Source organism: Octodon degus, unplaced genomic scaffold (genome assembly GCF_000260255.1).
Source record: "Octodon degus isolate 3935 unplaced genomic scaffold, OctDeg1.0 scaffold00027, whole genome shotgun sequence".
Taxonomy (NCBI): Eukaryota; Metazoa; Chordata; class Mammalia; order Rodentia; family Octodontidae; genus Octodon; species Octodon degus.
The window spans coordinates 16,124,737-16,152,431 of record NW_004524603.1 but is presented as its reverse complement, the minus strand read 5'-3'; the positions used below and the strand labels follow the sequence as shown (position 1 = coordinate 16,152,431).

The window sequence follows — 27,695 nt, the reverse complement described above, 5'->3', positions numbered from 1 at the left end:
GGGGGGGGCGGGGGACACTGGGTATCTGTGCAAACACACGTGCACACCAACACTAACAGCACAGCACGGACCATTATAAAAGTGAACCTGTCCCTTTAACACACCTACTGTGAGGTGGGAAGGTGCTGGTGGAAAAGGCCTTTAAAGCCAACTGCCCCATTTAGGATGATATGACTGTTGGAAACCAAGACTGGCACCTTTCCTAGACTAAAGGTTACATAGAATACCAAAGAGCAGGAAGGCAGCAGCCCTGCCTGTGGGGCTTCCATCTGACCTCAGAAGCAGGCAGCACACAGGAGCCAGGCTGAAAACAGGGGCCTGACTGCTCCCTGCTCCCTTCAGTAGAGTTCTGGTCACCTTGGTCCACTTTCCCCTTGGAAACACAAGGTTTGGAGGTAGTTTGCTAAACAGAAATGAAAAGAGACTGTCCATCAGGCCCTTGCCCTTTAATCTCAAAACCATTTTAAGAACATGAATTGTTTCATCTAAGACTTTTATTTAGCTGGATATGGTGGTGCACACCTTGTAAGCCCAGCACTCGGGAGGCTGAGGCAGGAGAATCACTATGAGTTCGAGGCCAGCTTGGGCTACAAAGTGAGTTCAGGGCCAGCCTAAATTACACGGTGAAACCATGCCTCAGAAAGAAAAAAAAAAAAAAAAAGAACAAAACAAACAAACCCTTTATGTGGCAAGAACACACAAATGGTAAATGTTCAAATGTCATCTAACTTTGGGTCAGGGAAACACCCAACTCAAGCTTCATCTTGTACTAGCAGATAGCAGAATGGTGTGTACTTTTGAAAGCCTGTAATGAAAAGAGCTACAACTACCCATTTTCCTATACCAGGATTGAAACCATCCACAGGGGGGCCAGGGAGATAGCTCAGTAGAATAAGCGCTTGCTTGGCAAACTCAAGGAATGAGTTCAATCTCCAGTTACACACACACACACACACACACACACACACACACACACACACAAAAACACCAATAGGAAAAGAAAGAGGCCTATAAAGAGAATAGAGCCAAGAAAGTTGGTTACACCAGGAGCCAGATTGGAATAAAGATATATGTACACATATGCCCACGCACGTATGCAGAGAGAGAGAGACAGAGACAGAGAGAGAGAGAGAGAGAGAGAGAGAGAGAGAGAAAAGCAGCATGGTAACCCTATCTGTAATTACTCTTACAAAAGGTCATTTAAAAAGGCTTAAGGGCTGGGGATATAGCTTAGTGGCACAGCATCTGCCTGGCAAGTGTCAGATCATGAGTTCAATTCCTGGTACAATAAATAAATAAATAGGCTAAAGATATAGCTCAATGATACAGTATTTGCCTGATGTGCACAAAGCCCTAGATTCCATCCCCAGCAAAGGAAAAAAAAGTCACCTACATGTAAAAAAAAAAATTAAATCAGAAATAATCATTGTTTTGTGAAACCAGTAAAACAAAGTGCCAAGGGTTAGGGGATCATTTTTTCTTAACATAAACCATAGAGGACTTGCAAAGAAACTTCCCTTGCTACTCAGAAGCCCCTGAGGAGACGTCAGGGGATAGAAGAACAATAACAGTCCCCCAAATAGAAAGGTACCCAGCACGCTCACTGTGCCAAGGAATGAACAGAGAAGACCTGGTGGGTTCTTGAGGGGCCTATGACAAATCTACTCCTCTTTAGCCAAGACAGGGATGCACAGGACCATTATAACCCAGACATAGAGTTCTCCAAACTGCAGAAATTCAGACAGATATCTGGCTCTCAGGGAAGAGAACCTTACTCCCATTGCAGAGGACACAGAGTCTGATCAGGTTAGCTCAGTCAGGGTGGAACCTACTCTCCTCCTTGACAACTGATTTAGGTAGTAGCCTGGGACCCATCCTCACTGAGATATGAGCGGAAGCCTTCAGGAAGCTTCTAGGGAAATGTTTCTTCCTCTTAAAGAGAACCATCTAGAAAGAGCTTATCCCTTTTTCCCATTAACACTGGAGTTCGGATAAGCTGCAGGCATCTTCCCAACACATCTTGGATGTGGGGAAAGACAGAAAACCGTAGTTCTTTATAACCAGTTGTCTTAGTTACTTTTCTCTCATTGCTGGGACAAATACCCGACACTCAAAATGAAGGAAAAAAGGCTTATTTAGCTCATAGTTACTGGAGGCTTCAGTCCTTACTTGGCTGGCTCCAAGGCAGAGTGGCACATGGCAGAGGGCAACAGTTCATAGTAGTGGCAAGGAGCAGAGAGCAAAATGGAGGAGGAGCAGCAACAATGGCTACAGAGCAAGTCTGCCTTCTTTCTATTGCATTCAGGCTCTCTGCCCCAGGCTGTATACAGTACTCACACCTACAATCCCAGCAGCACTTACATCCATAATCCCAGCAGCACTCACACCCATAATCCCAGCAGTGCTCATATCCATAATCCCAGTAGAGCATGAGTTAATCACACACTCTAGAAGTCCCCACCCCATGACTGCATGAGACTTTGGGGTGACAACTAGAAACAAACTGTTACACCAGCCTAGGAGCTGCCAATCTCAGAACTTCTTGTCAATGCAATGATGAGTTTTCCTTTTTGTTAAAGCACTCTGAATTTGGTTTTCTCTCTTGCAACTAAAAAGATTACTGATTGGGACCAAAAATACAGTGAGCAGTCCATAGAAGAAAAACAACTAGTTTTTGGCACCTTACGCTCTCTCCTGAGCCAACAAAGAGAAGCAACTCTTCTCCATGTTGTTCCTTTTTCTCCTTAGTATCAGACTTCAAAGTTCTCTTCCAACAAATGGTAGACAGGCCCACCAGCCACTAATCCATCCAAAGGTACATGTGTGTGTGGTGTGCAGGGCACCGAACCCAGGGCCTTGTGCAGGTTATGAAAGCACTCTACCACTGAGCTATACTACATCTTCAGCGCTTTTTTATTTTTTAGTTTAACACAAGTGTCTAAATTGGCTATGCCTGGCCGGGGAGATGGCTCAGTAGGGTAAGCGCTTGACTGGCAAACACAAGGATCTGAGTTCAATCCCTGGTTCCACCTAAATAAATAAATTGGCTACGCCAGTCTCAAACTCATGATTCTCCTGCCTCAGCCGCCTAAGCAGGTGAGAGTACAGGCAAGTACCATCAGGTATGGCAAGGTACTCATCCTGAATGCCTCGAGGAGTGAAGAAATCATTCTTTGTTTCCTAGGGCTGCCCACTGTGGAGTGATTTCAGCAAGGTGTTCCCCTTTGCAGGATGATGTGGTCTGCTTCCTGTAGCTTTCAAATCCTTGGATTAAGCCCGGGTGTGGTGGTGGATACCTGTAACCTCAGTGCTGGGGAGGCTCACTGAGGATCACACAGGAGGATCACGGAGTCTGAGCTGAGTAGTGAGATTCCATACCAAATGCATTTTAAAAAAAATCCTAGGCGTAAGCTGGACCCAGGGCTGACTTTTTTATCCACCTGCCCTTGAGGTACAGCTCCTAGCTCATTCAGCTCAGTTCTCAATTCCTGTCAGACAAGCATTTTCTGACAGAAAGTACATGCTCTTTTGAACCACATTCTACATTCTCTCAGCGTAGATACTTTAGGGAAATCACCTGTCTCATTTAACCAATGAATAAATGATCAATCAATTAGTCAAAAATTTTTTTCTCTCTTCTCTCTCTCCTCTCTTCCCCTCCACACAAATATGCTTAATGCAATAAGTGTAATGATCACGTTTATAGTCACATATTTTGAAACAAAATTGGGATGATATAATAATCCAATATTCTCTGCAAACCCCTACACACACACACACACACACACACACACACGATTTGACCTAATTAAAATATCTTTCTTGAAACACTGACATTTTTTAAAAAAAGATTTCTTCAACATTTTTTTTTTTTTTTTTTTGCGGAACCAGGGATTGAACTCAGACCCTTGCACTTGCCAGGGAAGTGCTTATTCCACTGAGCCATCTCCCCGGCCCCTAAGATTATTTTTTTCTGACACTTAGCCTCTCTTCTCCTGTGAAATATGTTTCAAGCCAAGAATTGAGCTCACTGGTGCCTGCCTGGCAAGCATGAGGTCCTGAGTTCAATTCCCAGTACCCCTCCCCAACAGAACAAAGCAAAAGTATGTTTCGATTATGTGCACTTCTTTTACAAACCTTTTTATTAGACTGCCTTTAGAGCAGTTTTACCTTTGAACAAAACCCAGTGGTGGTATGGTGATTTCCCACACACTCCCTACCTCTTCCCCACAAGCGTGTAAGAACTGTACTTGCTCATATCCTCTTTGAGACCACTTTTTTCTATTGTTATCTATTAACTGGGTTTGCAGATGTTTTTGTTTTTGTTTTCATTTATGTATTTGGTACAGGGTCTCACTATGCAACTTGGACTCACAGTGATCCTCCTATTTTCAGCCTCCCCAGGGCTGGGATTACAGGTGTGCAGGGGCAAGGCTGGCGGGGCATGTGGAACAGGAATCGAACCCTGGTTCCCGCACTTTGCCAAAGCAGATGCTTGGTCTGCTGAGCTATCTCACTGGCCCCTTAGGGGGGTTGTTTGTTTTGAGACAGGATCTCACTGGCTGTGAACTTACGGAAATCCTCCTGCCTCAGCCTCCTGAATGCTGGGATTATAGGCATCTGCTACCATGCCTGGCCAAAAGAAGTTTTGGAACACAGCACTTGGTAAACCTAAGACTTCTTAAATATATATAAGCTGATCAATGTCATTTAAAACTTACTGGGCCAACGAGATAGCTCAGTGGATTACACACCTGCTTTGGCAAGCACAGGAACCAAGGTTCAATCCCCGGTCCCACATGCCATCCTGGCCCCACACCCGGGGTATACTGAGCCGGTGAGCAATCCGGGTGTGGTGGTACATGCCTATAATCCCAGCGCTGGGGAGGCTAAAAACAGGAGAATCACTACGAGTCAGAGCTACACAGTGAGACCCTATACAAAATACATAAAAATAAAAACAACAAAAAACCTTATTCCCAGCCACAGAACAACAAATTACCTAATTTCTTATCCTCTGTCTTTCATATGGTATCAAGCAATCCCACAAATAATGGAATTTAGGGTCAAAAAATATTTTACTAAAAAAGATAATGAACTCTTAAGATACAAGTGCCACACTGACTTCTTTTATTGTAAGAAAAAGTAATGTTGATTACCACATACCACATATCATACCAAGCCGTTGCAGATAACATGTGACTTTCCCAGGGTGAATGGGAACAGACCCCACATTCTAATTATGTTTTGCCTAGGGAAAAATGAAATACTAATTTATATTTACTAAAATACATTTTAATTTTTTTAAAAGATAGACGTGTCCTAGAAATAAAATAACTCCAAACATTTGTTCAATGAAAAGTTATTGAACAGTAAATATTTGCCAAGCCTATGGTAGGCACTGGAGACTTAGAATTTTTTATTTTTTATTTTTTTATATTAGGGAAGGATCTACAGGGTGTTCTGGGTCTCGCTACTAGATCAGACTCATAGTGATCCGCCTGTTTACAGCCTCCCAAGAGCTGAGATTACAGGTGTGCACCACCACGCCCAGTCTCAGTTGCTGTCTCAGCAAGCCCCTGGCACGGGACCAGCACGGCAGGCCCCTGTACCTGCTTGCAGGCACTTTAATCCACTGAGCTATTTGGCCAGCCCCGAGACTTAGAATTGAAAGTTCACTCTCTTTGTGAAATCTCACTAATGTAGGTGTCATGTAAGAACCACGACATACAGAAACAGGCAAATGAAAGCCACACTTGGTGGGATGTCATTCCACACTCACAAGGATGGCTAGCCTAAGGCAGAGCCATGCTACGAAATGGGTGGACTCTGAAGACATTATGCTACACGAAAGAAGCCAGCTGCAAAGGATCATGCAATGTATGTCCATTTATAGAAAATGTCTGGGGGGGGCCTGCCCATTAGCTCAGGTTTTTGAGTGCCTGCTGAAACAAAGCAGTCAGGTTCAGGATGCTGTGGTTCGATCCCCTCATCCTCAAGCCAAACCAGACCTGCCCTGAAGGCAACCTGAGCAGCCCCCTCACCGCAAAAGAAAAAAAAAAAAAAGAAAAGAAAATGTCTGGAATAGAAATTAGATTACAGGCTCCCAGGCAAGGACAAGGGATGGTAATGGGAAATGACTATGGATACAGGGTTTCTTTTTGGAGTGACAAAAATGTAAAGTTATATTGTATGACACTAGGCATAAAATCCACTGGCGTACACACTTTAAATAAGTGAATTATGTGAATATCTCAGTAAAATTGTCAAAAACACACGTGGAAAGTTAGCAGTTTTACAGGCTTCTTATATGCAAATAACCAGTTCACAGAAGAAGGTACTCTAAGAATTAACTTGAGAGGCATATAATCTATATGCAGAAAACGTTTAAGACTGGAGAGAGAGAGAGAGAGAGAGAGAGAGAGAGAGAGAGAGAGAGAATGGAAAGAAAAGATGATCTTAAGACTCAACTTCATAGAGATGCTAATTTTTCCTAAGTAATTTATAAATTTAATATGATCCACGGAAATAACAACAGGTTTTTTTTTTCCCCTTTTTAATCAAGACATATTGAGGCTAGAGTTTATGTGGAAAAACAAACATGGAGAAGATCCAGGAAAACTGGAGAGAAAAAGCAGTGTGGGAGAACTAGTTCTTTCAGATAGTGAAAGGTTATATAAACTTCAATAATTAACAATATCAACCAATGGAAAAATATACAGCCCATAAAGAGACCTATTAAAAAATAAAAATAAGAATAAAAAAAGAGACCTCTCAAACCTACAGGAATTTAGTATATGATAAAGTACATATTATAATACTGTGAGGGAAAAACACACTTTTAACAAGTGATGTTAAGACAATTACATATTGGAAAAATACAGTTTTATTCAAACCTCAGAATATTCATTATGTGCAATAAATATTCAACCTTAAGAGAAATGCCATCTCACTTATCAGCAAAAATTAAGAAGTTTTACAATAAACTATGTATACAATGTCCTAGGTATTTTTTTTACTTATTTGTATCACTGAAATACAGTAAAAACCAACAGAAAGAATTTACCATTATCTTTTAACTACTTACCAATCCAATTATTTAAATACAGGGTGACCAAACATTGCATATTTTTATTAATTTTTTGGGAGGGGGTACCTGAAATCAAATTCAAGACCTTGTGCTTGCCAATATCCCCAGTCCATATTTTTGTCAATTTTTGTAAGATAACAGGAAATCAAAAAATAACAATGTGGGGGCTGGAGAGATGGCTCAGTGGTCTAAGCACCTACTTGCAACAAGCTTGGTCAAAGCACAGGGACCACGGTTCGATCCCCCAGCACCACATGCCAGCCAGCCCCGCCCCCTGGTGGGCTGAGCTGGCCACACACACAAACACACAAAATAAATAAATAAATGTTAAAAAAAAAAAAATAACAATGTGGGGGCTGGGGAGATAGCTCAGTAGAGTAAGTGCTTGCCTGGCAAGCGCAAGGGCCTGAGTTCAATCCCCAGTTCTGCAAAAAAAAAAAAACAAACAAACCAAAAACAACCAATTTTATCATACATATTCAATATAAGAATCAAATTGAAACGACAACTAACACAGCATGGTTACTCATGCCTGTAATTCCAGAACTCAGGGGGATCTCTGCAAGTTTGAGGTCAGTCTTTGCTATAAAGTGAGTTCAAGGCCAGCTTTAACTGCATAGAAAAACCCTGTATTGAAAAGACAAAAAAAAAAGACATCTGCTTGAGCAACACTTGGGATAGTATACACATGCAATGCCCATGTGACACTGAGTAAATTGTTAAGTGGTTAAAATGACAGATGTATTTACCTTGTGACTATACAATCCCACTTTTAGGATTTCTAGTATGAGGTGACTTGCATGTAAGATTATCTATTATAGACATTGTAAATAGCACAGGGTGGAATACAATTCAAGATTGTGATGTTGTTCCACAAACCATGGTACCTCAATGAAATGAAACACCGTATCCATAAAAAAGAGTGAAGACAATCCCTAAGGACTAAAAAGGAGGGAATTCCAGAACTTACTATTAAGAGGAAAAGATACAGCACAACACAATATAGTATGTTATCTTTCGTCTGAAGAGAACACACACACACACATGAAACACTTGAATGTGTAGGCCCTGGTGAGTGTGTGGGAGAGCTTCCTGCTACCCTGCACCAGCGGGACCTACCGGTCCCAGCCCAGGCGCAACGTGGGTAAGACTCTCTTCCACCCCCTTGGAACCCCCCCCACACCCTGCCTGCCGAGTGAGAATTTCTGTCGCGTTCTAGGGACCCCCAGATCCAGTCCTAGTCTAGGCCTGGTGAGTGTGTGGGAGAACTTCCTGTTACCCTGCGCCAGCAGGACCTGCAGGTCCAAGCCCAGGTGCAGCGTGAGACCCCCTTCCACCCCCTTAGGCCCCCCACACCATTCTGCAGTATCCCCTCCCCACCGCCCACCCAGTGAGAATTTCTGCTGCATTCTGGGGACCCCCATATCCAGCCATAGCCCAGGCCCAGTGAGTGTGTGGGAGGGCTTCCTCTCCCCCCTACTCTACCTTGTCCCCTCCAGACTCAGCTCAGGCCTGGACTACAGGCCTGGGGTAAAACCCTGCAGCTGCAATCCCTGCAGAGAGTGTAGGGGACAAAGCCACCCATCTAGTCCAGGAGCAGAACATCTTGCCAGAGGGGCACAACAGGTTCACTCCCAAGGGCAGCAGAAGGAAGGAGCTGAGCACAGCAGCCAGACCCAAGCCAGGCACAGCTGGATAGATCCAAACGTCGTAGATCTGCACCTGAACTTCAGTAGGTGCTAAGGTTATAACTGCACCAAAGCTCTACAACAAAGGTCAGAAGACAGCGCTATACAAAATGACAACGAGAAGGAGCAAAATGCAATCTCAGACCCCAAGCCCACCCATAACAAGTGCAGAGGACACTAACACAGAACAAATTGGGAATCACACAGATGAAATCAATTTGAATGTATAAATGAAACAAGATACTTATCAATAAAAATGGTTATATACAAGAGAGCAAAGCGAAGAGAGCATACCTCTCTATAGTTTTAAAGTTTAATCATCACTTTAACTTTCCAACATAAAAAATGCAGAGCCTGCATAGCACAAACCCAGAGATTGGGGTTTGATCCCTGGTACCACATGCTGCACCAGCCCCATCCTCAGGCTCACTGAGCTGGCAACTGAGACCAGATGTGGTGGCTCTCGCCTGTAATCCCAGTGCGGAGAGGCTGAAAACAGGAGGATCGCTATCATTCTAAGCTGTGTAGTGAGACCCTGTACCAAATACATTCAAAAAGAGAGAGAGAGATGCAGAAAAAATAATTTAACAAAATTCTCAAGCCCATCGTAAAGGTTTAACATCCAAATAGATTTGACCATTCAATTATATAAATGTATTATCTATCGTTGAAAAGGTCAGTTAGAAAACTTAAACTGCAAAGAAATTGAATGTGAGCTTACTCACAAGTCAAACAGGTGACATTGTCATTTTGAGAAGAATTTTTGCTTTTCTTTTTCGAGATATGGTCTGTATAGTCCAAGCTAGCTTTCAAATCACTATAGAGTGCAAACTGGCCTTGAACTCATGGTAATCCTTCTGTGTTTCCCTCCCAAGTGCTGAGATTATAGGTGAATGCTGGAACTATAGGCACGATATATGTATCACACCTAGCAACATTTTGTATTTGACACAGGGTCTCACTATGTAGTTCAAGTTGGCTTTGAACTCACTATGTAGTACATACTGGCCTCAGACATGTGGCCATCCTCCTGTCTTAGCTTCCTAGTGCTGAGATTACAGGCAAATGCTACCATGCCCAGCTAAATAAATTTATTTCTAGGCACTTTAGAACACAGTATTTCAAATGCATATAATTAGTGGGATATGTTCTAAAGTTTTCTCTGTAGTCTCACAGTTATAATTAAGTAGTATTTACATTTAAATTTTTATATTTACAGGTTAAAGAAGAAATATTTTCCACATGACAAAAAGGAATTGCAATGATAAAACTGAGGGAAGTGAAAGTACAGGGATGTTAAAACTAAACTGAACGTGTCAACCTAAACTTACAGTTGTCAAAAGCTTATCTTCTCACTCTGTCTCTTGAAAGGCCCTGAAGCAAGCCATGTCTGTGGCCACATGCCCAGCTTGCTGACCTGTCCAAGGCCACTCAGCAGTGCCAGAGGAGCTGGGAGCTTTTCGAGCCACAGAGCAGGAAAGCTTTTCAAGACGATGAGAGTCCTGGCAACAGGTCCCTGGGCTGGCTGCAGAGTCCCACTGTCTGAAGTTGTCACCAAAGGTTAATGATTAAAGCATTTGAAACTCATAAAAATACATAAATGTAAGGATAAAGAAGAAAATGACAACTTCACTACCTGTGAAAGGTTATTAAACAACTCCTTACGTTGAAAATTAATAATAATTTATTAAAAGGAAAGTTTTACTGTAGATTCTGCCTTTCAGCTAGAACTACATGTCAGGGTAACTGGAGAGCACCAGTTGACAGGGGAATAAAAGACCCAGGAACAGTTCCCAAAACCTAGAGAAAGCCTGAGGTTAGATAAGGATGATCACTTAGTGCTAAACAGTCTAAGTGCCAAAGTTACACCACACTCAGTTCCAGAAAGGTCACTGTCTGGTCCCCGGTGGGGATGTTACAGCACGATGGTGCAATGCAGTCAGGGGCCAGCCTCCGCATCACAAACTTGGGTCTTTCAAGTACAATTCTGTAAAGTACAGAGTCTGCTCTGGTGTATTCTCGCCACAAACAATGACCTTTAGTTCAGCAAGCCTTTACATACAGGAAATTAGGGGACTGAGATATAAGCTTAACCCTACTCTAAGGTAGCCACCCCCTCATCCTGCAGGTGAGAGGTTCTACTTGCACCGGTCTATTTCTTCAATAAGACTGTGGTGGACTAAGAGACTAACAACCATGCATGGTTATGGTCCTCAGCAAGACACCAGCTGCAAAGGACATTTAAGGGTCCATTATTTCTTAATGTGAACCAAGTACTAAATCAGATGAACGTCAGTGAAATACAAGATTGGAAACTGTCAATTAAAAAATTACTAAGCAGTACTGTATAATTTTGTTTAAAACTGCACATGTCTATGCACAGAGAAATGCCTGAAAGTGATAACTGGTAATATCTAGAGAAAGAAAAAAGTATGAGGGAATACATGGGGGGAGGGATGTGCTAGCTTTTATTTTCTAATGTACCAATGGTATTCCTATAATAAATACTTCCAGAAAGTTAAATAATGCCTTAAAATTCTCAGCACATTACAGAAGCCCCTCTAAGAAATGATGTCTCATCTTCCTAAAATATCCCATGGCTTATCTCTCTATGACACACAGAATTCTTGGAATGACTCAGAACAAACTCCAAGCTTAAACATAGCTGCTTAGAAGATTCTCTGAGAAGTCAAAACTTCTTCTTCAAATGGGGGCCACACCACACAAACAAAACTACCACAAGTGAAAGGTGAAAGAGGGTGGGTGAATGGCCTAAGAAAGCAAATGATAACAAAGTCAGATTTGAAAGCATGCTGGGCCAGGCATGGTGGTGCAGAATTGTGATCAGCACTGGGGAGGCTGAGTTCAAGTCCAGCCTGAAGGGGCCAGGGAGACGCCCAGTAGAATAAGCACTTGGCTGGCAAGCACAAGGGCCTGAGTTCAATCCCCAGTTCCATTAAAAAAAAAAAAAAAAAAAAAAGTCCAGCCTGAACCACATAAGGAGACTTAGTCTCAAAAACCCAAAACAGTGCCGGCCATAGCTCAGCAGACTAAGAGCCTGATTAGGCAAGTGCAGAGACCTGGGTTTGATCCCCAGCACCACATGCTGCACTGGCCCTGCCTAGGCATGCTGAGCTGGCCACCAAGTTTGGGTGTGGTGGTGCATGCCTGTAATCCCAGTGCGGGGGAGACTGAAAACAGGAGGATCACTACAAGTCATCCTGAGCTGCATAGTGAGACCCTGAACCAAATACATAAAAAACAAACAAAACTACTGGATGTGGTGGCACATATGCCTGTAATCCCAGAATAGCACTCAGGAGGCTAAGGAAGGTGGATCACTGGGAGTTACAGACCAGCCTTGTCTACAAAGTGAGTTCAAGGCCAGCCTGAGCTGCATAGCAAGACCCTGTCTCAAACAACAACAACAACAATAAAAAACCCCAAACACTAAGAACAAAAGAGCACTGAATGCCTCCACAAGCACACTTCACTCCCACCTCCCACGTGAAAACACTGCTAGCAAAGTTCTGAGAAGCTTGAAGAGCAACAGGAAACCAGCAGGACTTAGCGCAGCACTTGTGTCTCTGGGAGAACATTCACTAGGAACAAATGTTGGCAGGGAGTCTGTCTCTGAATCACCCTTTGACAGTAAAGACATACCTTCACACCATTTCCAAAGTCACTTATCAAGGTGACTTTTGTTTTGATCATCACTGTCAATTTTAGAAGACATACTACATACTCTAGCAGGGTGACAAGTGCCGCTACTGCAGTGTCAGATTTTTATCTCTGAACAAAACTGTATTGTAGGCTCCCTGACTTAACAAGTTTTAGAAAGTGTCTACAATGTGTGTGACAGCAACACGGTAGAGCAGCAGAAACCACCACAGAGCTTGCTGTCTCACGGGGGAAGCAGGCCGTGAATAAATATGCCAAGTCAACTGGGACCTCAATATCTGAAGAACTGCGAAGAACGAGGACAGGGTGCTCCAAGGTCCAGAAAGTGGCATATGAGGGACTCCATGTGTGATGGCCGAGCAAGGTGGAGCTGACTAGGCACCCAGACAGGAAGACAAGGTCTGCAGGGGCACAGAGCAGGGACATTTGGGAGGGAGCAGCCACGCAGGCATCAGATGAGACTGGAGAAATCGGCAGGACTGCACAGTGCCCTGTGCTACTCAGGTTCTGAGACGTCACTGGAAACAGATGGGCGCAGCTGGCCATCTGAGGTATGCGAGTGATAAGATCTAATTGACACTTACTATCACTCTGGGAAATCGGCTGACCAGCTGGAGGGCACAGGAATAGGCCCGAAAGCCAAGTCAGGAAGCCACGCAGATGTGATATGGAGACATCAGAAGAGCCAACAGGGCCTCAACTACCCCCAGACATCTGCCTTTGAAAACAAAGTTCTACTCTAACACAACCCCACCTGCCCATTTATACCTGGATGGCCACAGAGCTGAGCAGTGCAGCAGGAGCCACGCAGCCTCTGTGTAGTGTGTTCAGAGAGAGAAGGAATTCTGGAATTGGATTATCTTTTGGGGAGTTGTCTACATTCTCACTCTCTAGACTTAAAGACAAAGCTTGGCTGGGCACGGAGGTACATGCCTATTATCCCTGCAATCAGGAGGCTGAGGCAGGAGGACTGCGAATTCAAGACTAGTCTGGACTACAAATTGAGTTCAAAGCCAGCCTGATCTGCATAGTGAAACCCAATCTCAATAAAAATAAATAAATAAATAAATAAATAAATAAATAAAAGACAAAGCTTTCCAACCCCAGCAAGGGATGGCAGGAGAGAAAGCAAAAGGTCCACACTATACTCTCCATCACTATTCACCCACTCGTGTCTACAAATTCAACTACAGAATAAAATTTGCTTCCCACTTCAACACCAATATCCAGGGCACTGCCAAGCACGGTGGTGCAAGTTAGTAATCCCAGCACTTGGGAGGCTGAGGCAGGATTGCTGCACGTCCAGGGCCAACCTTGTCTACATAGTGAATTCAGGGGGCAGCTTGAACTATACAATGAGACCTTGTCTTAAAAAACAACAACAACAAAAAACCCACCAGGGCACTGTTGGTCCCACACAGGTGCACAACAGCAGAGGAACTGTGCTGCCTGCTGCACACACCCAGATGAGGCCTGGCAAGGGGGTGCTCAGCCTTCTAGTTTCCGCTCTGCAAGCAAGTGTCCTTAAATAGTGTATTGGGAACCACATTTTTGCATTCCTATGGTTTCTGTTTAGTGATTTTCCTATTTTAGATGGCTCCAGGCACTGCTGAAAGGGCTGTTTCAGGCTCTGAGGCACAAGGGGCTGCAGTTTGTCTTTTGAGAGATTACACTTGTTAGATAAGCTGTGGGCTATGAACTCAATGAGTCAATAACACATAGCAAAATAAGGAGTTGGGTATGATAGCACACAACTGTAATGCCAGCACTTGGGATTCTGAGGCAAGAGGATCACCTCAAATGTGGGGCCTGCTTGAGCTACATAGTGAGTTCAAGGCCAGCCTGAACTACATGGTGAGGCCCTGCCAAAATAAATAAGACTGTCTTTAAACAGAAACACACATAAAAACATTATTTATGCTGATATATGTCATAGTGGACCAACATATAGCATGAACCAAGTGGCCAGGGAGACAGCTCATCAGCATAAGCACCTGCCTGGCAAGTGCAAGATCCCAAGTTCAATCCCCAGCACCTCAAAAAACAAAAAACAAAACATGAACCAACAAACAACATCATTATCTCAGTGGTATGAATGCCATGTATTGATCAGTTGATGAAAACAGGTCCAGAGGCTCACAGGAAGCGAAACATGTATCTCCCCTAGAAGTAATGGCTCAGTATTTACTAACTCAGTGTTCTAGGCTACTACACTGGATAGAGCACAACTACAGAGACTAATGAGAATGGCTACACGAGGAGGCGAAAAGCCTTAAAATTTGGTAATGGGTTAAATGTGATGTAAAAAAACAAAGGCAAGAATAAGTCCCAGGTTTCTGATGTGAACTACTGGGTGAAGAAGGTACTGCTTTCAGAAATAAGGAATTCTAGGGCTGGTGAGATGGCTCAGTGGTCTAAAGCACCTACTTAGAACAAGCTTAGCAAAGCAGAGGGACCGCAGTTCAATCCCCCAGCACCACATGCCAGCCAGCCCCGCCCCCTGGTGGGCTGAGCTGGACACACACACACACACACACACACACACAAATAAATAAAATTTTTAAAAAGAAAGAAAGAAAGAAAGAAAGAAAGAAAGAAAGAATGAATTCTGGACCTGGAGTATATTTTGGGGAGCTGCCAAGATTTTCTGTTTGGATATATTAAGGTTGAGATACCAATGAGGCATCTAAATATTGATGTTAAACACACTGATGGCTTTATGAATCCAGAGCTTGAGAAGGAAGTCTAACAGATAAGGATGGGACTTTGAAAGACAACACAGAGGTGGTGGTGAAAGCCTGAGACTGACCTGTCACTGCACGTGACAGAGAAGCAGGCCCAGAAGAGCAGGGAGCTCCATTATTTTTGGAACAAACAGTAGGTTCATTTAAACCATTATCTAGGTGGCTTGATGTGTTTAATGTAAAAGTACTCTGGGGAAGAAATGAAGTTGATGGTATGGATCTAAAATTCAACAAACCCCTTGACCTAGGAAATTTACTTCAGAAAACCTGTCTTAAATTCAAATGATAATATGATACAGAATTACCCTGAGAAATAATTCACAAAAGCAAAAACAGAAATGAACTTTAAACTTGGGGGAATGTTTACACTGACAAAACTAATGATATTTTCCTCTGTGATTTCATCTATAGACTCTAACATTAGAAATTTCAATCCTCCCACAGGTTTAATACATATCTACTTTTATTTCTCCAAGCTTTTCTAAAAAGTGAGTTATGGCAAAAAAATAAGATAAAATAAAACAAAATAAAAATTCTTTCTAATGTGGAATAAGGTGCTATTTAATTTTGTTCTTCCATAGCTAATATTTTTATGTATATGCTTTAATGATTTTTTTCTTCACAAGAAGTTTTGGACAATTTCATTTTTGTGCATGCAGGTATGATTTTATTTAAATGTCTTTGCAAAAGGTTCATTTTTCTTGGAAATGTGGTATTATAAGTTGAACTAAATTCAGAAATTTTAAATCTTTTTTAAAAATGCTTAAAACTATTGTTTGAAGCAAGGTACAATTCCCTTATGATGAATGCTATCACTATGTATACATAAAATGTACCAATAAAAAAATTCAAGTAAAAAATTTTTTTTAAAAAGTGAGTTATGGGCCATCATAAGCACCTACCTAGCAAGCCCAAGGTCCTGAGCTCGATCATCAGTACCAAAAAAAAATACAAACAAATAAATAAATAAATACTGGATTATTTGCAAGTTCTTCAGTGTAAGCTGCTTCAGGGCAGGATTTTATCCACGTAGTTGACACTCAGCATCAAGAAGAGTCCCTGGCATACTGAACACAGTAATTTCTATTGGATCTCACAGTGAATCGTGAAGAATTTATGGTGGTCTAGCTATGTGAGTTGATGGCACACACCACAATTTCCAGATTGCTAACACTCTGTCCCATCCTGTTTGCCCCACCAGCTCTCCTCACTGCTGCTTTGTGGTAGTTCCTTCTCTACATGTCAAATGCTTCTCCACAGCACAGCCTTGAGCCTGGTGCACCCATTCTGCCCTGCAGATAGGTCTAGTAAATTCTGTGCTGATCTTAAAGACCCTTCACTACCAAGTGTTTCAGATTAAAATTTTGATTAAAACAAAAACCAATAATGTTAGAAAGTCTATTTCTTTATCTAGGAGGAGTTAGGAAGACCTAGAGATCCAATGTCCCAGCTGGATCCAGACAGCCTGGGATGGACCTCAACTCTGCAGGTGTGAGCAGCCTGACCTTCTGTACACATGTGGACCCCACCTTGAACCATTATTACAGGGTTGCAATGAATGCATACCCCTAAGTCCTGGAACAAACTAGTGGCCCAAGTGCTCTGTGTGTGTTCACTATCATATATTTTTATTTTTGGTATTTTCCCCCAGGTCTCTGTGAGATTACCCTTGGATATATTATGTTTGTTGCTCAAAGAGTGCTCATGATTCACCCCTCCTACATACCAGCCGCTGCACTACATGCTCTGCCCTCACTAATTCATCGGGCCTGTTGAACAGTGCCTGTGTTGGGACAGTAACATTCCAGCAACCAGAATCTCTAGCTTGGTGGCCTCTTTTCCAAGAAGGATCCTGATCCTTCTCAGTGGGCTTCCCACATGCTATGTGAAGCACTCTAGTTCATCTGTGGGAAGATGGGCAGGTTGCCTGTCAAGACAAGAGTAAGGGGCCAGAAGCGCTTCCCTGGCAAGCACAGGGCCTGAGATCAATATCCGGTTCCACCAAAGAAAAAAAAGAAAAAAAAAAGACAAAGAGCACTAGCATCAGGGGAACTCTGGTTCAAACCCTGGCTTTATCAGTTGCTGGTTTGCCAACTTTGGATACATTATTTAATATCACTAAGCTCCAATTTCCTCTTCTGTGAATAGAGAAAAGTCACAGAGCTTTTATATGTTAGTTAATAATAATATGTTATTGGAGAACGATAAATGCTCATTCTGTTCTGGGCCTAAAGCCGAACTGTCCATTGACAAGCTGGCTGGCTGCAGAAGATCAAAAGAAAGTAGCTTCTGTATTTCTTGCCCAGCCCCAAGGAGGTGAGAAGGCAGGGCAAGGGCTGTGGGTTGCTGCTAGGTGGGCATATTCCTGGAAGGCATAGCCACAAAAGGCAGGAAAGCTGCAATGACTGGTACAGGTCTCTCAGTCTCACATACATACAAGAAGAGCTTCCACCCAAGTATCAATCCTCTGATGTCAAATACATGCTGCTTCTTCACTTGGAGTGCATTTCTCCAAAATGATTCTTTCAGTATAGTGGTACAGACCTATTATCCCAGTACTTGGACGGCTGAGACAGAAAGATCATCAGCTACAAAATGAGTTCAAGGCCAGACTGAACTACTGAACTATTCCAGGATATCCTATCTCAAAAACAAACAAACAAAAAAATAAAAAGTCCCTCCAGATGACATGGGATTGGTGGTCCTGAGGTTAGAAAACCACTTCTCTGAACAGCCCTCAACACAAAATATCCAAATAGTATATATCCACGTCCACTTTGGCCTTCTCACTTACACACCAAGAGAACAAGGCACACCCTCCCCCAAGGCACGCAAAGTCCAAAGAACAAGTAGGTAAGTGTCGCCTGGCTCTGCAGGTAGGTAATAAGTGGGTGGAAGCAGAGAGGAAAGACGCCCTCAAGGACATACGATGGCAGAGGAAGTCATGTATGTCAATGAAAGGAGCTCACAGGACAGTTGTCAGAGGTACCACAGCTGTGAAGCTTCACTAGTAGGAGGAAAAGGCTGATGACCAAGCCATCTGAGCAGAAACAGGAACCAGCTGAGTTATTATGTATGCTTGAGAAGTACCAAGTGTAGAAGACAGAGGGTGAGGAAGGATAGAAATAAGGGACAGAGCCTAAGTGAAGCAATCACAAGCCCTCACTCGTACAAACAGGAAGCACCTCAGACTGTCTTTGTTGTTTGAAGCAAGGCATCTCCTTAGCAGCCCTGCCTCTAGGCAGGGCCCAGGGTATAGGCCACACGTTTCTCCAGAGGTGAGACAGTCCCAGGTTCATGGCTGAGTCTGCTCTCTCCAAGCCGACGGGCGCTGCAGAGTTCCTTGCCTAAGTGCCCAGGGCCTGTGGATACACACAGCAGCCTGACAAGTACTGGAAAAAAGCTCTAGTCTGAGGGAGATGGGCAAGATGGCAGCTTGGATACTAAGAGAGAGAGAGAAAGGGGTAGGAGGCAAGCTGGGGGCTGTGTCCCAAGACCCCCAGATGTCAAGGCAAGCCTATCCCTAGTTTATGCTCTCATTGGAATGAAAATCTGTGTTCAGATGTTTTCAAGGGTTGTGCAGCAGGAGGAAAATGCTTCTAAGTTGGGATAGAGCAGCTCCAGATGAAAATGTACCCACCCATCCCACATGAAGAGGAGGTCACAGCCCAGAGCAGAAGTGAAGCTCACATTGTACTCATGTCAAAGGGAAAGGACTTTAAATTGGCCTTACATGGCTGTATTTTTCTTAAAAGCTGTTCAATGACTTAAAAGTGTTCTGGGGTTCTGTGAAACTCATTATGATTGTACTAGTTCCTATCCTGTCATTTTCTGTTGTTAATGAGTAGCTTGTGGTAATAAGCTGAGAACTTCCTCAGGACAGTATCAGGAAATGCTTTCTACCAAGAACAGGAGACTAAATACTGGCAGCAAGGCCATGGCTGGGCTCTCCTCAGGAAAGGGTGGGCCGTGTGGACCTGAGCCAGAAAGACCCCCTCATAGTTTGGGTACAAAAGACAGCAGCTGACAGTCTCCAAGGAGCCAGAATCCTGGAGCCTCAACTGGCAGTGAAGCGCAGTAAAGCACCACTCAGTGTTTGGGGCTTCTGTGCACAGCGTGCAGTGCCAGGGAGCTTAAGCTCTGTCCCCTGACACCAGACAGCTTCATTTTTGCTCTGCACCTTGATGTCTCGTGTGTTGTGGGGCAAATACTAATGTGTGAAGACTCTACCAGGTTATACTAGGACCCAAGAAGAGCCCATGGAATGTGAGAAGCCTACAGAAAAGATTCTTAATTCTCAGAAAAGAATAAATACGGTATTGCTGACACCAGCATCTTCCCGATCCTAGATCTTGCACAAGGTATGGGGAGAAAAGCAAAAAGGAACAAATATTTATTGAACCTCTGGGCCAGGCACATGGGCAAGTGCTTCTGTGTGACCAGGACAATGGCCCCACAGAGCTTGTGCCTCAGAAGACACTATCCAGCCTCTGGGTGGGGGCTTGCCCCTAGTGGCCTCCTTTCTCCTGTTCTATCCAGGCCAATACAAATCACCTTGTTCAAGGATCATTTTGATCATATCAGCCCCCTTTTCCACACCATAAAATGTCTCTTGAATTAGAACCCCTTTTAAACCTTTCAACAACTGATCTCAGACACTTTAGCATTCTCATCTGCTGGTCTACTTTGTGCTTACTACTCCAGCCAAGCAAAAATTACTTAGCAAATGAATTCCATTATACACTCTGCTTATTCACCTTGTTAAGCCAGCACAAGAGCTTTCACTGTTTCTGTTGTCTTTTTGTGGAGGACTACCTCATTTATTGGACTTCCTTGGAAATAAGCTGATCCACAAAGTTGATCTACATAAATTAATTTCCCCCTCTACCAGAAACTGAATCTGTCAGGCGACCTTAAATCCTTTTTGGAGGAAGCCATGGTATAATCAAATAAAAGAGTTTCTTTATTTTAACCATTTTCATTTTTGTAATACATTACAGAGCCTCCCAGTCTCAGTTAGCAGGACATAATGAACATCGATTAATCTTTTCCTGATGGTGCAGGTCATACTTAATGAGGAACAGTAATCTCACTGCAGATATAAGTAGTTTAGGGGCTAAAGCTGAATGTACATGTGCATGCACACATGTACACACACACTCTCATAAGCACTTTCTCTGCTACACTAGCTCCTTGGCACAAGATTCCCTGAAATTCACTTTCCACCTAAAGTCCCAGCTAGCAGAGTGGTTCTGCTGAGTGGGTGTAGTTACACAAAATTTGGGAGAGTATAATTTTTTGTCTTTATACAATTTCAAAAATTTAATTCTGATTTTTATCAGAACCTTATAAATTTTTTACTGGAGAAAAAACACAATTTCACAATGAGACACAAACCAGTTTTGCAGCTCTCCTTATCGTATGACTTTTAACAGTATTACACGCACATACACCATTAAAATGTGCTTCTTGAAGGCTCTGAACCTAGAAGTTTTATATAGAGCTGACATCATGGATCACTTTTATTATGATAAACCTTTAGAAAAGTCACGATATATTTGAATAACAACTCATTGGCTTAATCCATAAGGAAATACTGGTATGGAGGAAATGGTAAATGTCCACAAACAAACCTTTTTCTGCAGCATGCAATCTGTAACTGTGGACCAAAAATGCTTTTCCATTACATGTTATAGAAAGTTCCAGAGAAATCTTTAATCTTTCACTGCAGATGGACAAAAGCACCTTGGGGGAGAGGAGAGATGCCCTTGTCCCTCATATATTACACTGCATTCTTTTTGTGACCGAAGTTTTATAAAGTCTAAAGCATTGAGACATGCATAAGAGTCAATCAATCTTAATTCTGTTTAAACATGGCATTTAATTAATCAAAACCTGCTAGGGCAAAAGTAGTCAGCAAGAATTGTTAGAACACTACCAAAATCACTACAAATCTGTTCAATGCTGTGTTCAGAAATAATTGGCTATAAAATCATAGAATTATTTTTGCAGTTTTAAAGATTTGCTTTTTACACAACAATTTTCCTACTTTGCTTTCTAATGGAAGAGACATTCATCAGAAAATGCACCAATTGCAATGAGATTGTCCATTCTGTCTTTGCCTTTTTCACCGGCTACAGGCCAAAGGGAAGGCGGACTATCTTGTGAAAGCCTGTCTCATAGCCACTCTGTAAACAGCAAACACCTAGCTAACCAACTTAGGGGACCAAGTGAAATAGATAGGGTGTTTGCTGACTCACAACCTATAAAGAACTTGACAAACTCCTTTCTAATAAACTAATATTAGACTGAATCATTGAGATTTTTCTGTGTATTCTCTCCTCATACCAGCATAGTTCAAGTTTTCTTATATTTATCTCATTTCCATTCTGTTTGTCAGATCTGCAGAAGATTCTAAATGGAACCAGAGGGATGAAATTCAATGTGCTCAATAGAGTCAAGCCAAAGGTGGTGGTTACTTTGGGCTGAGGATGTCAGAGTACAAGAGAAAACTTGGGTCTGAGGTAAGTGCAAGTTAACTGAGTCACCAATCCATGGCTACTATATAATAAATTACTGCACATATTAAAAGGAATAGACAAGTCCACAAATATTTGTGAAGTGCCTACTAATTTAAGGAACTGCACAGCTATTGTAGGACATACAAAGACAAATCTGACAGGGCACTTGCCTTTTAGGTGCTCTCAAGGATGCAAAAACCTTGAGGTCATTTTTGGGGGCCATAATGTGGTACTAATAAGAACTGCATGGGGGGGCGGCAAGATAGCTCAGCAGACTAAAGCGCCTGCTTAGGCAAGCTTAGGCAAGTGCAGAGACTGAGATTCGATCCCTGGCACCACTTCAGGGCGGACTGAGCCGGCCACAGTCCGGGCATGGTGGCGCACACCTGTAATCCCAGCTCTAAAGAGGCTGAAAGCTGGTAGATCACCACGAGTCCAAGCTGTGTAGTGAGACCCTGCAACAACCAAATACATTAAAAGAAAGAAAGACAGAAAGAAGAAAAGAAAAAAAAAAAGAACAGAACAGAACTGCAATCAGATCTGATTACCATCATTGTTTTTCTTTCATGGGGAGAAACTAGAGTGAGTTCAGAAGAGAGGGTATGTTTTAGGGACACAAAAAGTAGGGTTCTGCAAGGAAAAAGCCCAGGAAAAAAAAAGCCCAAGAGATCCAGTTAGCATCTTTTTTTTCAGTACTGAGGATTGAACTCAAGACCTTGCACTCGCCAGGCAAGCACTTATGTTGCTAAGCTAGCTTCCCAGCCCAGTATCTTTAAATATATGAATGGTTTTAGAAAAGGTAATTGAGTAAAAGAAAACAAGTTTGAATGACAGCAGGCAAGATTTCAGTCAGGCCTGGGTATTTCTTGACAATCACCTTAATAGAATACTGGAATTGATCAGTGGGGGAGTCTCTCATGCCCTTTCCTGAAAAAATGCTTCAATGAACCAAAGGTTTTGAGTCAGGGACATTTACCTTCCTGTAGGCAGGGGGTGACCACATCCCCCTGGGTTCTGAGGCTCTATACTCCCCAGGACAGAACCAGGCTTTCCTCTTTCCATAATTCCCAGAATGACCTGTTCCTCCCAGGAAGTAGCACCGAACGCTGCTAGGTCGATCTTTGTCCCCACTGATAAGTACGACTATATAGCCACCCGGAGTACAAGAGCTCAGCACAGCAGCAAAGCCAGAAATCAATTCTCTAACAACCACACACAGATTCAAGAGCCCTTTCACAACACAGCCCACAACTAAATGAGAAAACAGAAAAACGCTCCCACAGCATGTGCAAATGAGGAATGTATTTGCCTTGACAATGTAAAGTTTAAGTAATGAAAGAGAAAGAGTTTTTCAAAATTAAGAGATAATACTGAAGATATTTCTAAGGAAACCTGTAATGAATACTTTTGACACTCAGAAGTACTTGTAGTTTTTAGTACAAATAAAGATAATATTTCAGGGCCTGGGGATATAGCTCAGTGGCATAAGCGCTGCCTGGCAAGTGCAAGGTCTCAAATCCAATCCCCAGTACCGCAAAAAAAAAAAAAAAGAAAGAAAATATTTCAAGAGAAAATTGAGAGGAACGGCCTTTCCTTTACACCAAAGAGCTGCCACTAAAACAAAAACAAAAAGAAAAGTGTCCTCTAGGTTCAGACCTCCCCACCAGTGAACCCAGGTTTAAAGAACTTGACTTTCACCTTCTATAACCTGAACTCGAGGACAAGGGCCAAGTCTTTGTCCTTTCTCCAAACACAGAATCTGCCATGGGTCCAGTACATAGCAGACCCTATGTAAATGTTTGCTGAAGGAATGCATAAAAGATGTGGCCTGGTCTGCAGAGTGGGGGAGCAGTGAGTTTATGTGAGTGCAGGTTGCAGAATGCCCAGCATAGCGCAGTCTAAATCATAATTAGCAGCACCAACACCAAGCATCTCAGTTTCTTTTAGAGAAAAAATAAAGATCTTCCTGTGCTCCTCCAGATTTGCAATTTCCTGCGGGGTTTTTTTTTTTTTTCCCTCCAACAGGGTATTGCCGTATGAAATGGAACTTACAAATTCTGTTCTTTCAAGTTCGCGCTCTATCTGTAAAGTCTGCTGGCATTATTCTGAATCCCGTCTTTGATAGCAACCTCAAGTGCTTGAATTGTCATTACAGGCTACCAGAAAGCACTGGCAAATTACGTGTTCAGAGAACAATAAAAAATGCTCACTTATCCTACGCTCTTGATCATTACTACTTTGTTCCATATAAACCTCAAAGGTGGCTCCCCAAAACTGGTCTCTACGGAAGGAAGAGAGAAATGAAGGAACATAAAACATAAAAAATGAAGAATATGAGCAGCTATGACTTGCATACTGCACTCCATTTTCTTTGGTAGGAAACTGATATTTAATACATGGTGAGGCAGATCCTGCCTGGAGGTGGTGTCCGGAGTGTTCCCTCCAAGGAGGCTCAGGAGGTTCCTGGCCTATGGCTTTGTTTCAAAACTGACCCTGGCCATGGGCAAAGTTCTATTTGGGGGGTACTTTCTCAGAGGCACAGCTGTAGCCCCTGCAACTCTGTTCTAGCATCTGTTTGCACATGTTTAAAGTAGCTAGAAAGTGCCACTACAGAAAAGAAGCTCTCCATCAGAAACCAGGAGAAGCTCAATGGGAATAAAGACTCTGGAAAGGTCACAGAGGGGTAAAAAAAATGGTTCTTTTTTTCTGTGGCTATAGGGGGTTTATTGTTGCTGGTGCCCAAACTGGAAAAGGAATAGCAGGAGATTAATAATTGAAATGTTGCTATTATTGGTTTTCTAAACTATATGTGGGTTATTCTTTCCCTGCGGTCATCATCCCTGTAAGCAGCTCAGAAGATAGAGGGATTTAACACACCAAGAAAATGCCTGTTACAGCTGGGACTTTACTAAATATACTAGTTTCTAATGGAGTCCTCACACAATCCAATAAAGCTAGAAATAATAATAAAAAACCTCTGAGAAGTTAAATAACATGCCCAAAGTCAGGTGGCTAGATTCATATTCAGACTCCAGTTTCTCTGATTCAAGTGCCATACCACACTGACCAGAGTCACAGCTAAAATTAACGAGCTTTGATTCACTACTCAAATGTGATGAGCTAGAAAACAATATTTATACTTACTCATTTTTAAAATGTAAAACATAAACACAGGAAAAGATATTTTGGGACATGTGTCATCAAATTCTTTTAAGAGAAGATGATTCAGAATCTCATTTCTTGGTAGAAAGGTGTCTTTCAGTCCCTCTAATGATGGATTTCAGTGTGAGAATTTCTAGAAGCCTGATTATGAAGTGCTCCTTGATATAAACCAACACTAATCAACATACCGTATCTCAGGTACAGTGAGACACAATTCACTTGGAATGTAGGTCTCTCTAATTCAAACCCACGGCAATCCAGACCTTTGTGGTTGGCCTTTGTACTACGTACTGAAATGGCCCTGCTAAACAAGTTGATGAAGTAAATACAGTCACAAGGCAAATGTTTAACCTTCCAAAGAAAATAAACCTTTTTGAAAGAAGTTTAACTTGATCAGTACCAAACCACTGAAAACTAATATGCTATTTATAAACCCAGCCTTATTAAAGCAAACTTTGCTAGTGATTATACTTTGTCACCCATCGAATCATATTATCGAATATACCTTGTTTCAAAAACAGCATTCTTGTCTAAGTCTTTGGCAGTTTTCAATGTTCCTCTAATGCATGCAGGCCTTCACCCAGGGTTCCAACTCTACTGAAGCAGTTCCAGCCAAAGGCCTCACATGTCATTTACTTCTCCTCAGAAGAATCGCATTCAATTTTTAGAAGTTCAAAATCCATTAGAAATCCCTCTTCCAAGAGAATGCCACAGGAAAAGCCCTGCACATTTAAGAAGTACACAGGAAGTCCACATGCCCTGATCAGGGTATGGTAAATACCAGGTTCAATGAACACAGTGGATGTCACCAAAGAGAGAGGATGGAGGCCTGTAGAGTCTCGGAAGCAGTCACCACACTAGGGGTACATGGGTCACAGTAGCACGATCCCTGGCCATGGATATTATGCACAACAGTCTCTTCAAAAGACCTGGCTGAGCTTTTGACTGAGTGACGCTGGGCTGATTGAACAGCATGAGAGTGCCCGCTTTGGCAGCATATACACTTATAATGAAAAGAGTTGGGAGGAAAACTAGCAAAAATTATAGATACAGAAAAACTATTGTAGAATAAAAGGCTACCAAACATAGCAGCAATCGAGAAAGCATACAGACAAGATTTTGGAAAAACCAAGAATTGAGGAGGGGGACAAGGTGGATCACCTGTGACAGGAAAGGCAGGCTGGCAAGGAAAACCCGTGAGCTGAGACCTCTGAGATCATGATTATTCTTAAGCCATAACACCTTACACACCTACAGTTCTTTATCTGATGTGATGCACTAATAGAGCTATGTAATAAAAATGGGAGTGTCGGGTCTCAGGCAAGGGGGATGGCCAACACGCCACATGGATTTAGGATGAATGAACACGTGAGCTGTGCAGTTCCCAAGGCGGCTTTGCACAAAGTTGACAAAATACATCCCAACCCACATACCCACTCCTCTGTAACAGGGAGAGAAACTGGCAGCCCATAGTTCTCAATTCAAAGCCAAGTTCCTTCTCTAATGCTCACTCTTAGTGTCCAGCAGAGGGAGTCTCAAGGAGGTACGTACTTAATAAAGAGAAAACTGTTTCATTTTAACACTCTAGACAGTGGGAGCTTTGACTGCAGCCCCCTCCCCTAGACAGATGAACAATGCATGCCCGACATGGGCTCTCCTGCATATTCCCATCCACCAGCATGTTCTCTTCTGCGTGGTGGACTGATCAGAAATTTTGTTTCGCTTTGTCGAATCATTAAATGGACCTTGTGTTCTTCAGAATCAAAGGGGAAAGCCCCTGGAATAACATCTCTCTGTTGCCTTCTAAACAGCCCCTTTGTTTCTAAGAGAGTCTGAAAAAAAATATTTACAGTCGATAGGTTATTTACAGCCTCAATATCCAAGGCCTGACTGGTAACTCTATTCCATCCAGAAACCTAATTCATTTGGAGCTTGGAACTAATAACAGATTTTCTTTTCAGATAAGTTTTATTTTTTAAAATAACCTCTCCTAACAGAGATAAAACTATTAACGTGATCCCTGTCTCACTCCCCACGACTGTTCTCCAGATTTATAGGATTACAATCTCTTTTTGCCCCTCCTCTCGATTCCATGCAAACCCTTTCTCCTCTCATTTGCGATTTAATCCACAGAGTATCTGAACAAAACCGAAAGAAAGCCAGATGGACCCTCACTAAAAGTATGGAAAGGCTGCTATTTCAATGATTTCATGAGAGAAACATTTTCACGATGAAACGACTGGAAAATCAGGCACACTTTGGTTGAAAACCCCTCGTACTACAAATTAAAAAAAAAAAATCGAAGTGTAAAAACTTAGTTGATTCGGGTTTTATTTCTGAAAGAAGCCGTACAGAACTGACTGAAGAGAAACGAAAGAGTGTGCAAGGCAAACGTAGCGCTTTTGCCTTACCTTCTTTTCTTTCTTCCTGAAGACAGTCAAATCGGAAAAAATCAGCCAGGTGAAGAAGGTGCACAATACGGATCTACCCAGACCCATCCAGAAAAAAACGTCTCCGCCCGCCCCTGACTTGAAAACCCAAACTACCTTCTCCCCTCCGCACGCTAATGCGGGGAGATTTGAGCCTATTTCATTGTTCTGCCTGGGTCTGAAATGGACTTTTCATCTTTATCCCCTCTCCGCGCCTGGCCCCACACAATCCGATTCCACAGCCGCCGCCCCCCCCCCCATCGGAGGCTCGCGAAGAATAAAGGAGCGTGGGGTGGGAGCGGAGGGCAGCGGAGGGGGCGCAGCGAGGAGGGCAGAGTCGGAGCCGCAGCCCGGAGGTGACGGCCGCGGCATCCCCGCCG

General features: G+C 42.7%; 1 protein-coding gene across 9 annotated transcripts in view; it reads right to left on the bottom strand.

The window, feature by feature from the left end:
* Hipk2 (homeodomain interacting protein kinase 2) overlaps nucleotides 1-27,651 on the bottom strand; it is a 210,495-nt gene extending 182,844 nt beyond the window's left edge. For 4 of the 9 annotated variants that reach the window (XM_023712848.1, XM_023712849.1, XM_004629043.2 and 1 more), the window contains exon 1: nucleotides 27,298-27,650. The gene's annotated coding sequence lies outside the window, so the exon portion shown is untranslated. Of the gene's footprint in view, nucleotides 1-27,297 lie in introns of all 9 variants that reach the window. The other 5 variants (XM_023712852.1, XM_023712853.1, XM_023712851.1 and 2 more) reach the window with 2 other exon arrangements.
* Between the last annotated feature and the right edge of the window lie 44 nt (nucleotides 27,652-27,695).